Below are 14,130 nucleotides of genomic sequence, written 5' to 3'. Positions count from 1 at the left end.
ACCCACAAAGAGCACCCAATTGGCCTAAGTTGGCCAAAAGTACCGCCAAGTAGCACCATAGAGGCCCGAGTAGAGCGAAATGTGGGCCAAATTGAACATTTGAAAATTTTTACAAGTCCAGAAAATTTTCTAAGTCCAGAAAATTTTCTAAGTCCAAAGAGTTGGACAAATTTCCTTAGGCCCAAAGGTTGCACTGAATGTTCCTAAGTTGGCCATCAGTACCCATGAAGTATAGCGAAGGTTCACCCGAAAGACACAATACGCCCTAAAGTACCCACAGAGTACCCACAAGTTGCACCCAATTGGCCTAAGTTGGCCAGAAGTACCGACAAGTACCACCATAGAAGCCCGAGTAGAGCGAAATGTGGGCCAAAGTACCGAGTAGTTGCCACAAATGCCCAAATGGATACCAAAATGTGGTACCAAGTACCTAACTGTTGCAACAAATGCTAGCTTTCTGAGCAAAAGCTGTGGACCAATTTCGTAGAAGAACCGCCTAGGCGAAAAGGCAAAAATCGCCGAAGCTGGCCCGCTCGCAGAGCTCGCGGGCCAGGAGATACTCATAGGGCGATTTACTAGAGTGGGGAACTTGAGAATTTTTGTGTCCGAGACTTTGGGCAACTTCGCGGCCGCCCCCTTAAAGTAAAAGATTTTCTCTGGGTGCCTAAAATTCGCAATTCCCGCAAAGTCGGGAAGACGTTAAAGTTTTTGCCCAAAAAATGGCCATCGATTTAAGGTGATTTTCCAATAAGAAAATGCTTCCTATTTTGAATTTTTTCGAATATTTCCTAAACTAAGCGTCGGAGCACATGGCCGTGGAGGAACTTTTGGTAGCTTTTGGCAAGGGCTATCGGATGAAATAATAAGAAAGGCCATCAGAGCGATATTGGATTAATGCGGGCTCATAAACGCACCTGAGAAGTGAAAATTGGTACCTTGCACGCAGGATGCAAGAAATGCTTGAGTGTTAACCATCATCGGTACCAAGTACCTAGGTTATATCGAGTGCGTAGATGGAAGTCGGTACCAAAGGGAAACCTTCCTAGGCTAGGTGCACGCAAGTGAGTATGGATCGATCAGTAGAAAGATGGGAAGCCCAAGGAAACCTTCCTAGGCTAGGTGCACGCAAGTGAGTATGGATCGATCAGTAGAAAGATGGGAAGCCATAGGAAACCTTCCTAGGCTAGGTGCACGCAAGTGAGTATGGATCGATCAGTAGAAAGATGGGAAGCCATAGGAAACCTTCCTAGGCTAGGTGCACGCAAGTGAGTATGGATCGATCAGTAGAAAGATGGGAAGCCATAGGAAACCTTCCTAGGCTAGGTGCACGCAAGGGAGTATTGATCGATCAGTAGAAAGATGGGAAGCCATAGGAAACCTTCCTAGGCTAGGTGCACGCAAGTGAGTATGGATCGATCAGTAGAAAGATGGGAAGCCATAGGAAACCTTCCTAGGCTAGGTGCACGCAAGTGAGTATGGATCGATCAGTAGAAAGATGGGAAGCCATAGGAAACCTTCCTAGGCTAGGTGCACGCAAGTGAGTATGGATCGATCAGTAGAAAGATGGGAAGCCCAAGGAAACCTTCCTAGGCTAGGTGCACGCAAGTGAGTATGGATCGATCAGTAGAAAGATGGGAAGCCATAGGAAACCTTCCTAGGCTAGGTGCACGCAAGTGAGTATGGATCGATCAGTAGAAAGATGGGAAGCCATAGGAAACCTTCCTAGGCTAGGTGCACGCAAGTGAGTATGGATCGATCAGTAGAAAGATGGGAAGCCATAGGAAACCTTCCTAGGCTAGGTGCACGCAAGTGAGTATGGATCGATCAGTAGAAAGATGGGAAGCCATAGGAAACCTTCCTAGGCTAGGTGCACGCAAGTGAGTATGGATCGATCAGTAGAAAGATGGGAAGCCATAGGAAACCTTCCTAGGCTAGGTGCACGCAAGTGAGTATGGATCGATCAGTAGAAAGATGGGAAGCCATAGGAAACCTTCCTAGGCTAGGTGCACGCAAGTGAGTATGGATCGATCAGTAGAAAGATGGGAAGCCATAGGAAACCTTCCTAGGCTAGGTGCACGCAAGTGAGTATGGATCGATCAGTAGAAAGATGGGAAGCCATAGGAAACCTTCCTAGGCTAGGTGCACGCAAGTGAGTATGGATCGATCAGTAGAAAGATGGGAAGCCATAGGAAACCTTCCTAGGCTAGGTGCACGCAAGTGAGTATGGATCGATCAGTAGAAAGATGGGAAGCCATAGGAAACCTTCCTAGGCTAGGTGCACGCAAGTGAGTATGGATCGATCAGTAGAAAGTGGGAAGCCCATTACCAGATGCCCTAGTGAAGACCGTAAACGAATATCATGAACCGATAAGGAGCACCAAATGCCCTAGTGAAGACCGTAAACGAATATCATGAACCGATAAGGAGCACCAAATGCCCTAGTGAAGACCGTAAACGAATATCATGAACCGATAAGGAGCACCAAATGCCCTAGTGAAGACCGTAAACGAATATCATGAACCGATAAGGAGCACCAAATGCCCTAGTGAAGACCGTAAACGAATATCATGAACCGAGAAGTAGCAACGAATGCCTGAAAAAGTACCAAGTCCACGGTATAGAGTAACGAGAGTTAACCGCCGTGATGTATGCAATGAGGGCAGCCATTGCATGGGTTCTGGACTTGGTTCGCGAATAACTTTTTTGCTAGACATCGGACAAAGTTGACGTGGAAGAACGAAATGTAGCATTTGGTGCCACCTATCCAAAACTTTTTCAAGATTGAAGATCCGATCGATACAGCCTGAGTTATAGGCAAAAGTTGGTGCAAAATTGAGCATTTTTAATGGTGAAAAATCGGTACTCCTCGAATAGCTCCTGTTGGAAGCATCGGACCACATGGTCGTGGAGGAACATATTGTAGCGCGCGGTGTCAAGTATCGACACCCAAAACCGCATGTCCGATGGACGGAAAATGACCAAGAAGTGCAACGAGAAGGTGAATGCGATGGTTGTTCGTCGAATAGCTCCGGCCAGAGACATGGTAGCGATTAGTGGTGCATGGAAGAAATCTAGCCACAAGTGCCATCTACCCATGGCCAGAAGAAAGTGTGGCCATATCTTGGATACCGGCGGAGCTATGGGGCAAATATGGGCCAAAAATGGTGCAAGTTGGACCAAAAATCCGAAAAAGTACCTAGGTAAATGCGATGGTTGTTCGTCGAATAGCTCCGGCCACAGACATGGTAGCGATTAGTGGTGCATGGAAGAAATCTAGCCACAAGTGCCATCTACCCATGGCCAGAAGAAAGTGTGGCCATATCTTGGATACCGGCGGAGCTATGGGGCAAATATGGGCCAAAAATGGTGAAGTTGGACCAAAAATCCGACCAAGTGCGCGAGACGCTTTCGTGAATAGCTCCGGCCACAGACATGGTAGCGATTAGTGGTGCATGGAAGAAATCTAGCCACAAGTGCCATCTACCCATGGCCAGAAGAAAGTGTGGCGCTATCTTGGATACCGGCGGAGCTATGGGGCAAATACGGGCCAAAAATGGTGCAAGTTGGACCAAAAATCCGAAAAAGTACCTAGGTAAATGCGATGGTTGTTCGTCGAATAGCTCCGGCCACAGACATGGTAGCGATTAGTGGTGCATGGAAGAAATCTAGCCACAAGTGCCATCTACCCATGGCCAGAAGAAAGTGTGGCCATATCTTGGATACCGGCGGAGCTATGGGGCAAATATGGGCCAAAAATGGTGAAGTTGGACCAAAAATCCGACCAAGTGCGCTAGGCGCTTTCGTGAATAGCTCCGGCCACAGACATGGTAGCGATTAGTGGTGCATGGAAGAAATCTAGCCACAAGTGCCATCTACCCATGGCCAGAAGAAAGTGTGGCGCTATCTTGGATACCGGCGGAGCTATGGGGCAAATACGGGCCAAAAATGGTGCAAGTTGGACCAAAAATCCGAAAAAGTACCTAGGTAAATGCGATGGTTGTTCGTCGAATAGCTCCGGCCACAGACATGGTAGCGATTAGTGGTGCATGGAAGAAATCTAGCCACAAGTGCCATCTACCCATGGCCAGAAGAAAGTGTGGCCATATCTTGGATACCGGCGGAGCTATGGGGCAAATATGGGCCAAAAATGGTGAAGTTGGACCAAACATCCGACCAAGTGCGCTAGGCGCTTTCGTGAATAGCTCCGGCCACAGACATGGTAGCGATTAGTGGTGCATGGAAGAAATCTAGCCACAAGTGCCATCTACCCATGGCCAGAAGAAAGTGTGGCCATATCTTGGATACCGGCGGAGCTATGGGGCAAATATGGGCCAAAAATGGTACAAGTTGGACCAAAAATCCGAAAAAGTACCTAGGTAAATGCGATGGTTGTTCGTCGAATAGCTCCGGCCAGAGACATGGTAGCGATTAGTGGTGCATGGAAGAAATCTAGCCACAAGTGCCATCTACCCATGGCCAGAACAAAGTGTGGCCATATCTTGGATACCGGCGGAGCTATGGGGCAAATACGGGCCAACAATGGTGCCAGGTGGACCAAAAATCCGACCAAGTGCGCGAGGCGCTTTCGTGAATAGCTCCGGCCACAGACATGGTAGCGATTAGTGGTGCATGGAAGAAATCTAGCCACAAGTGCCATCTACCCATGGCCAGAAGAAAGTGTGGCCATATCTTGGATACCGGCGGAGCTATGGGGCAAATATGGGCCAAAAATGGTGCAAGTTGGACCAAAAATCCGACCAAGTGCGCGAGGCGCTTTCGTGAATAGCTCCGGCCAGAGACATGGTAGCGATTAGTAGTGCATGGAAGAAATCTAGCCACAAGTGCCATCTACCCATGGCCAGAAGAAAGTGTGGCCATATCTTGGATACCGGCGGAGCTATGGGGCAAATACGGGCCAACAATGGTGCCAGGTGGACCAAAAATCCGACCAAGTGCGCGAGGCGCTTTCGTGAATAGCTCCGGCCACAGACATGGTAGCGATTAGTGGTGCATGGAAGAAATCTAGCCACAAGTGCCATCTACCCATGGCCAGAAGAAAGTGTGGCCATATCTTGGATACCGGCGGAGCTATGGGGCAAATATGGGCCAAAAATGGTGCAAGTTGGACCAAAAATCCGAAAAAGTACCTAGGTAAATGCGATGGTTGTTCGTCGAATAGCTCCGGCCACAGACATGGTAGCGATTAGTGGTGCATGGAAGAAATCTAGCCACAAGTGCCATCTACCCATGGCCAGAAGAAAGTGTGGCCATATCTTGGATACCGGCGGAGCTATGGGGCAAATATGGGCCAAAAATGGTGCAAGTTGGACCAAAAATCCGACCAAGTGCGCGAGGCGCTTTCGTGAATAGCTCCGGCCACAGACATGGTAGCGATTAGTGGTGCATGGAAGAAATCTAGCCACAAGTGCCATCTACCCATGGCCAGAAGAAAGTGTGGCCATATCTTGGATACCGGCGGAGCTATGGGGCAAATATGGGCCAAAAATGGTGCAAGTTGGACCAAAAATCCGACCAAGTGCGCGAGGCGCTTTCGTGAATAGCTCCGGCCAGAGACATGGTAGCGATTAGTAGTGCATGGAAGAAATCTAGCCACAAGTGCCATCTACCCATGGCCAGAAGAAAGTGTGGCCATATCTTGGATACCGGCGGAGCTATGGGGCAAATACGGGCCAACAATGGTGCCAGGTGGACCAAAAATCCGACCAAGTGCGCGAGGCGCTTTCGTGAATAGCTCCGGCCACAGACATGGTAGCGATTAGTGGTGCATGGAAGAAATCTAGCCACAAGTGCCATCTACCCATGGCCAGAAGAAAGTGTGGCCATATCTTGGATACCGGCGGAGCTATGGGGCAAATATGGGCCAAAAATGGTGCAAGTTGGACCAAAAATCCGAAAAAGTACCTAGGTAAATGCGATGGTTGTTCGTCGAATAGCTCCGGCCAGAGACATGGTAGCGATTAGTGGTGCATGGAAGAAATCTAGCCACAAGTGCCATCTACCCATGGCCAGAACAAAGTGTGGCCATATCTTGGATACCGGCGGAGCTATGGGGCAAATATGGGCCAAAAATGGTGAAGTTGGACCAAAAATCCGACCAAGTGCGCGAGACGCTTTCGTGAATAGCTCCGGCCACAGACATGGTAGCGATTAGTGGTGCATGGAAGAAATCTAGCCACAAGTGCCATCTACCCATGGCCAGAAGAAAGTGTGGCGCTATCTTGGATACCGGCGGAGCTATGGGGCAAATACGGGCCAAAAATGGTGCAAGTTGGACCAAAAATCCGAAAAAGTACCTAGGTAAATGCGATGGTTGTTCGTCGAATAGCTCCGGCCACAGACATGGTAGCGATTAGTGGTGCATGGAAGAAATCTAGCCACAAGTGCCATCTACCCATGGCCAGAAGAAAGTGTGGCCATATCTTGGATACCGGCGGAGCTATGGGGCAAATATGGGCCAAAAATGGTGAAGTTGGACCAAAAATCCGACCAAGTGCGCTAGGCGCTTTCGTGAATAGCTCCGGCCACAGACATGGTAGCGATTAGTGGTGCATGGAAGAAATCTAGCCACAAGTGCCATCTACCCATGGCCAGAAGAAAGTGTGGCGCTATCTTGGATACCGGCGGAGCTATGGGGCAAATACGGGCCAAAAATGGTGCAAGTTGGACCAAAAATCCGAAAAAGTACCTAGGTAAATGCGATGGTTGTTCGTCGAATAGCTCCGGCCAGAGACATGGTAGCGATTAGTGGTGCATGGAAGAAATCTAGCCACAAGTGCCATCTACCCATGGCCAGAACAAAGTGTGGCCATATCTTGGATACCGGCGGAGCTATGGGGCAAATACGGGCCAACAATGGTGCCAGGTGGACCAAAAATCCGACCAAGTGCGCGAGGCGCTTTCGTGAATAGCTCCGGCCACAGACATGGTAGCGATTAGTGGTGCATGGAAGAAATCTAGCCACAAGTGCCATCTACCCATGGCCAGAAGAAAGTGTGGCCATATCTTGGATACCGGCGGAGCTATGGGGCAAATACGGGCCAACAATGGTGCCAGGTGGACCAAAAATCCGACCAAGTGCGCGAGGCGCTTTCGTGAATAGCTCCGGCCACAGACATGGTAGCGATTAGTGGTGCATGGAAGAAATCTAGCCACAAGTGCCATCTACCCATGGCCAGAAGAAAGTGTGGCCATATCTTGGATACCGGCGGAGCTATGGGGCAAATATGGGCCAAAAATGGTGCAAGTTGGACCAAAAATCCGAAAAAGTACCTAGGTAAATGCGATGGTTGTTCGTCGAATAGCTCCGGCCACAGACATGGTAGCGATTAGTGGTGCATGGAAGAAATCTAGCCACAAGTGCCATCTACCCATGGCCAGAAGAAAGTGTGGCCATATCTTGGATACCGGCGGAGCTATGGGGCAAATATGGGCCAAAAATGGTGCAAGTTGGACCAAAAATCCGACCAAGTGCGCGAGGCGCTTTCGTGAATAGCTCCGGCCACAGACATGGTAGCGATTAGTGGTGCATGGAAGAAATCTAGCCACAAGTGCCATCTACCCATGGCCAGAAGAAAGTGTGGCCATATCTTGGATACCGGCGGAGCTATGGGGCAAATATGGGCCAAAAATGGTGCAAGTTGGACCAAAAATCCGAAAAAGTACCTAGGTAAATGCGATGGTTGTTCGTCGAATAGCTCCGGCCACAGACATGGTAGCGATTAGTGGTGCATGGAAGAAATCTAGCCACAAGTGCCATCTACCCATGGCCAGAAGAAAGTGTGGCGCTATCTTGGATACCGGCGGAGCTATGGGGCAAATATGGGCCAAAAATGGTGAAGTTGGACCAAAAATCCGACCAAGTGCGCGAGGCGCTTTCGTGAATAGCTCCGGCCACAGACATGGTAGCGATTAGTGGTGCATGGAAGAAATCTAGCCACAAGTGCCATCTACCCATGGCCAGAAGAAAGTGTGGCGATATCTTGGATACCGGCGGAGCTATGGGGCAAATACGGGCCACAAATGGGTAAACTTGTACGGTCCAAAGCCAAGGGTAAATTTTTTTATTCCTCTAATAACTTCTACCACAGACATTGAATCGGTTCGTGATGTATGGATGAAATGTAGCAAACAGTTGGAACTACCCATAAAATCTTAAAGATTGACGATCTAATGCATAGAACCGGAGTAATGTGCGATACTTGGTGAAAAATCGAGTGAAAAATTAGCTATAAACTGTTTTTGGCCCATAACTCGAATACTAGACATCGGAAGGGGGGGTCGTAGAACGATTTTTTGTTGCCCTATCGATTCCCTATCGAACGAGCAAAAGTTGTTTTTTTGACCAAAAAGGACCCCTACTCTAGTAAAATTGGCCTGATTTTACTAGTCCCCGGTACCCGTACAGGCAAAATGAGCAAAATGCTCAAGTATGAATGGTTTTTGGCCCATAACTCGAATACTAGACGTCGCAGGGGGGTGTCATGGAACAATTTTTGGTAGCCCTTGAAATTATCTATCGAATGACATATACTTGATTTTTGGCCAAAAAGTTCCCTAGACTAGTAAAAATCGCATCATTTTACTAGAGTCGGGTACCCTGGACGAAAAACCGCAATTATAGCGGTTTTTGGCTAATAACTCGAATACTAGACGTCGCAGGGGGGTGTCGTGGAACAATTTTTGGTAGCCCTTGAAATTATCTATCGAATGACATATACTTGATTTTTGGCCAAAAAGTTCCCTAGACTAGTAAAAATCGCATCATTTTACTAGAGTCGGGTACCCTGGACGAAAAACCGCTATAATTGCGGTTTTTGGCTAATAACTCGAATACTAGACGTCGCAGGGGGGTGTCGTGGAACAATTTTTGGTAGCCCTTGAAATTATCTATCGAATGACATATACTTGATTTTTGGCCAAAAAGTTCCCTAGACTAGTAAAAATCGCATCATTTTACTAGAGTCGGGTACCCTGGACGAAAAACCGCTATAGTTGCGGTTTTTGGCTAATAACTCGAATACTAGGCGTCGGAGGGGGGTGCCGTAGAACAATTTTTGGTAGCCCTTGAAATTATCTATCGAATGACATATACTTGATTTTTTGACCAAAAAGTTCCTAGACTAGTAAAAATCGCATCATTTTACTAGAGTCGGGTACCCTGTACGAAAAACCGCTATAGTTGCGGTTTTTGGCCAATAACTCGAATACTAGACGTCGGAGGGGGGTGCCGTAGAACAATTTTTTGTAGCCCTTGAAATTATCTATCGAATGACATATACTTGATTTTTGGCCAAAAAGTTCCCTAGACTAGTAAAAATCGCATCATTTTACTAGAGTCGGGTACCCTGGACGAAAAACCGCTATAATTGCGGTTTTTGGCTAATAACTCGAATACTAGACGTCGCAGGGGGGTGTCGTGGAACAATTTTTGGTAGCCCTTGAAATTATCTATCGAATGACATATACTTGATTTTTGGCCAAAAAGTTCCCTAGACTAGTAAAAATCGCATCATTTTACTAGAGTCGGGTACCCTGGACGAAAAACCGCTATAATTGCGGTTTTTGGCTAATAACTCGAATACTAGACGTCGCAGGGGGGTGTCGTGGAACAATTTTTGGTAGCCCTTGAAATTATCTATCGAATGACATATACTTGATTTTTGGCCAAAAAGTTCCCTAGACTAGTAAAAATCGCATCATTTTACTAGAGTCGGGTACCCTGGACGAAAAACCGCTATAGTTGCGGTTTTTGGCTAATAACTCGAATACTAGGCGTCGGAGGGGGGTGCCGTAGAACAATTTTTGGTAGCCCTTGAAATTATCTATCGAATGACATATACTTGATTTTTTGACCAAAAAGTTCCTAGACTAGTAAAAATCGCATCATTTTACTAGAGTCGGGTACCCTGTACGAAAAACCGCTATAGTTGCGGTTTTTGGCCAATAACTCGAATACTAGACGTCGGAGGGGGGTGCCGTAGAACAATTTTTTGTAGCCCTTGAAATTATCTATCGAATGACATATACTTGATTTTTTGACCAAAAAGTTCCTAGACTAGTAAAAATCGCATCATTTTACTAGAGTCGGGTACCCTGTACGAAAAACCGCTATAGTTGCGGTTTTTGGCCAATAACTCGAATACTAGACGTCGGAGGGGGGTGCCGTAGAACAATTTTTTGTAGCCCTTGAAATTACCTTTCGAATGATATATAGTGGTTTTTTGGTCAAAAAGTGACCCCGAGACTAGTAACCCTCCATACACAAAACCGCCTAAAAAGTTTTGGTTTTGCAAAATTTTGAAAAGTGCGTCAAAAAAATTTTTTCAAAAAGTACCAAATCGTGATCAGAACTCACTATAGACCATAAAAAGTGAAATCCGATGGTCATTTGCAACACTTGGTCAATCGAGAAAAATTTCACTTTTTTACTAGAGTCGGGTACCCTGAACGAAAAATCGCTCAAGTAATGGTTTTTGGCCAATAACTCGAATACTAGACGTCGGAAGGGGGTGTCGTAGAACAATTTTTTGTAGCCCTTGAAATTACCTTTCGAATGATATATAGTGGTTTTTTGGTCAAACAGTGACCCCGAGACTAGTAACCCTCCATACACAAAACCGCCTACAAAAACTTTGTTTTGAAAAATTTTGAAAAGTTCAAAAAAATTTTTTTTTCAAAAACTACTAAAACGTGATAAGAACTTACTATAGACCATGAAAAGTGATATCCGATGATAATTTGCAAAAGTTGGTAACTAGTAAAAAATTTCACTTTTTTACTAGAGTCGGTGCAACGAGAAAAAAAAAGTCCGTGATGGAGAAAAATGGCACGTTTTCCACGCCTGTACGCTTTCGTTTTCTATATAGGGGGTAGGTGAGCCAGAAGCATGAATTTGACTGAGTACGTATCTTTATGAATTGGGCCCTTCTAAATCGATTGAGACTACCCCCAGGACGATCGGACGACTGCTTCTGGCTCAAAATGTGGTTTTTAGATTTTGATCGTCAATTATGAGAGAAAAAATCGATTAGAAGTAAAGATACGAAATGCTTGGTCTAAGTTGGGAAACGACTTCGGATATTTGTTGGACGTTGTCGTAGAAGGTCCGAGGACCAAGGAAAAGTGATTTCCAAGTGGATTTATGCACTATTAGTCGATGGTAAGATGTGAAATTAGTAGAACTTACCATACAGTTTGCGAAGTTGAAGCAATCGGTTGGTGAATATGGTACTGTCTGTCCAATTTGGTGGTTCGGAATGAGTGAAACGATGTTGATGATGGATAGACGTTCCGATTGCCCCCGATCGGGGAACATATAGTGGTCTTTAAGGTCCAAGTACCTATGTTTTGGTAAGCAGAACTGAGAGTTAAAGGATGAAAGTCGGCCATTCCTAATATCATCCTATCGGTGGTTCGCGAGTTGTTTGAGGACCGGAGCAGCTCGCGATGAAAAGGTCCTAGGGTATTGGTTATCCATCCAAGGAAGAGTAAATGCGATCCTACATTTGTGTCGTTGGCCGTTCTACCGGTATCGCCTATCGATGAGATATCGACGGGCATGCCTTACTCGAAAGTTGAATTCTAGGATCGATGGTCAAACAGACCAATGAGCGATAAACCAAACTGAACACGTATTGATGTCGGCTTTTCCTATCATTTGATGCCGCAGGTTGTTTAGGGACCGGAGCAACTTGCGGCCGAGACGGTCCCCGGGGGTTTCTTTCTCCAAGGAGTGGAAACTATTAAGCAAGAGTTGTAGCAAGATACGATCCTCTGATGTGTCGTTGGCCGTTCATGCGGTATCGCCTGTCGATGAGATATCGATGGGCATGCCTTACTCTACCGACCTTCTAATTGAGAGTATTAATCAGGGATCGATGGTCAAACAGACCAATGAGCGATAAACCAAACTGAACACGTATTGATGTCGGCTTTTCCTATCATTTGATGCCGCAGGTTGTTTAGGGACCGGAGCAGCTTGCGGCCGAGACGGTCCCCGGGGGTTTCTTTCTCCAAGGAGAAGAAACGATTAAGCAAAAGTTGTAGCAAGATACGATCCTCTGATGTGTCGTTGGCCGTTCAAGCGGTATCGCCTGTCGATGAGATATCGATGGGCATGCCTTACTCTCCCGACTGGATTACTGAGAGTTTAATCAGGGATCGATGGTCAAACAGACCAATGAGCGATAAACCAAACTGAACACGTATTGATGTCGGCATTTCCTATCATTTGTCGCAGGTTGTTTAGGGACCGGAGCAGCTTGCGACCGAGACGGTCCCCGGGGGTTTCTTTCTCTAAGGAGTGGAAACGATTAAGCAAAAGTCGTAGCAATAATCGATCACCTGATGTGTCGTTGGCCGTTCTTGCGGTATCGCCTGTCGATGAGATATCGATGGGCATGCCTTACTCTCCTGACTGTTTAATTGAGAGTTATAATCAGGGATCGATGGTCAAAAAGACCTATGAGCGATAAACCAAACTGAACACGTGTTGATGTCGGCATTTCCTATCATTTGTCGCAGGTTGTTTAGGGACCGGAGCAGCTTGCGACCGAGACGGTCCCTTCCCGAAAGATGGTGAACCGAGTCGTCTGGCGTAAAAACCGGACGACTCGAAAGGGCTTGACCCTTTCAAGTGAGCGATAATCACATTCTACGCTCAGTTCGACAGCTACAAGGCAATCACTCGCTATGTTCAGAGCTAATACATGCAACATGCCGGCATTGTTTCCACCGACGCATGGATTCAAGACTGGTGCACTTATTAGTTAAACCGTTCGCCTCCGGGTGTTTCGAGTTCAAGTCTGGATGAGGATTGATCTTGCTGGTAATAGCTTGAGCCCCTGAATAAGGGGTCGAAGCGTACATCTTGAGACCATGTACAACATATTACCAAATCGGCACCATGGGTTCGGGTGCAAGTGATGTAACCGTGAAAGATGTTGAGCAGCCCAACATCGGTTTACACACGCATAATAGGAAGGCAGCGCTGTCGACTGGTCAGTCGTGTAAGAAGTGTGCATTATCGATCACAAATATATTGGTGATCTGTAGGTTGCGCATACACCATGCCCGGTGTAAAGTGCCGTGGTCCCCCCCGGGGGGCTGCATCAAACCGTTCGCCACGCGAACTACCCAATGGAACGAACTCTATGCATTTAATAAGAAGAAGAGATGATAATGAAACACGGTCGATTTAAGAGTTGAAAACGTTGAAATACCTATAAGCAAGTCTTAAGTTGGTGGTGACCGTTACGCCCCAACAAATTGGTGCCTTACCCTACACCAAAGAGCCATTCAACATGGTTCAAGTGAGCGATAATCACGCTCTACGCTCAGTATGACAGCTGCAAGGCAATCACTCGCTAAGTTCAGAGCTAATACATGCAACACGCCGGCATTGTTTCCACCGACGCATGGATTCAAGACTGGTGCACTTATTAGTTAAACCGTTCGCCTCCAGGTGTTTCGAGTTCAAGTCTGGATGAGGATTGTTCTTGCTGGTAATAGCTTGAGCCCCTGAATAAGGGGCCGAAGCGTACATCTTGAGAGTAAATGTACAACATATTACCAAATCGGCACCGTGGGTTCTGGTGCAAGTGATGTAACCATGAAAGATGTTGAGCAGCCCAACATCGGTTTACACACGCATAAGGGGTTTATTGTTATCTGTAGGTTGCGCATACACCATACCCGGTGTAAAGTGCCGTGGTCCCCCAGGGGGCTGCATCAAAACGTTCGCCATGCGAACTACCCAATGGAACGAACTCGATGTATTGAAAGAGATGAACAATTAATAGCGAGAATAGGGGCCCGGAAGCAATTCCGCGGCCCTACGGTCGATTCAAGAGTTGAAACGTTGTACAATCGTGGATAGCACCTAGTGCTAATATGGTGAGAGATAATGTGTGAGGAAATTTAGTTTCCTAAAGTTTAGTTAGTGGTTTCCGTTGTGCCCTAACAAACTTAAAGTTGGTGGTGACCGTTACACCCCAACAAATTGGTGCCTTACCCAACACCAAAGAGCCATTCCATATGGTTCTAGAGAGAGAGAGTTGTGTGGAAATTTATTTCCCACTAAGCGAGTGTGTGTCTGTAGTGGAACGAATT

Source organism: Anopheles funestus (genome assembly GCF_943734845.2).
Source record: "Anopheles funestus chromosome X unlocalized genomic scaffold, idAnoFuneDA-416_04 X_unloc_26, whole genome shotgun sequence".
Taxonomy (NCBI): Eukaryota; Metazoa; Arthropoda; class Insecta; order Diptera; family Culicidae; genus Anopheles; species Anopheles funestus.
The sequence above is the reverse complement of the archived record's forward strand: the minus strand, read 5'-3'. Positions refer to the sequence as shown.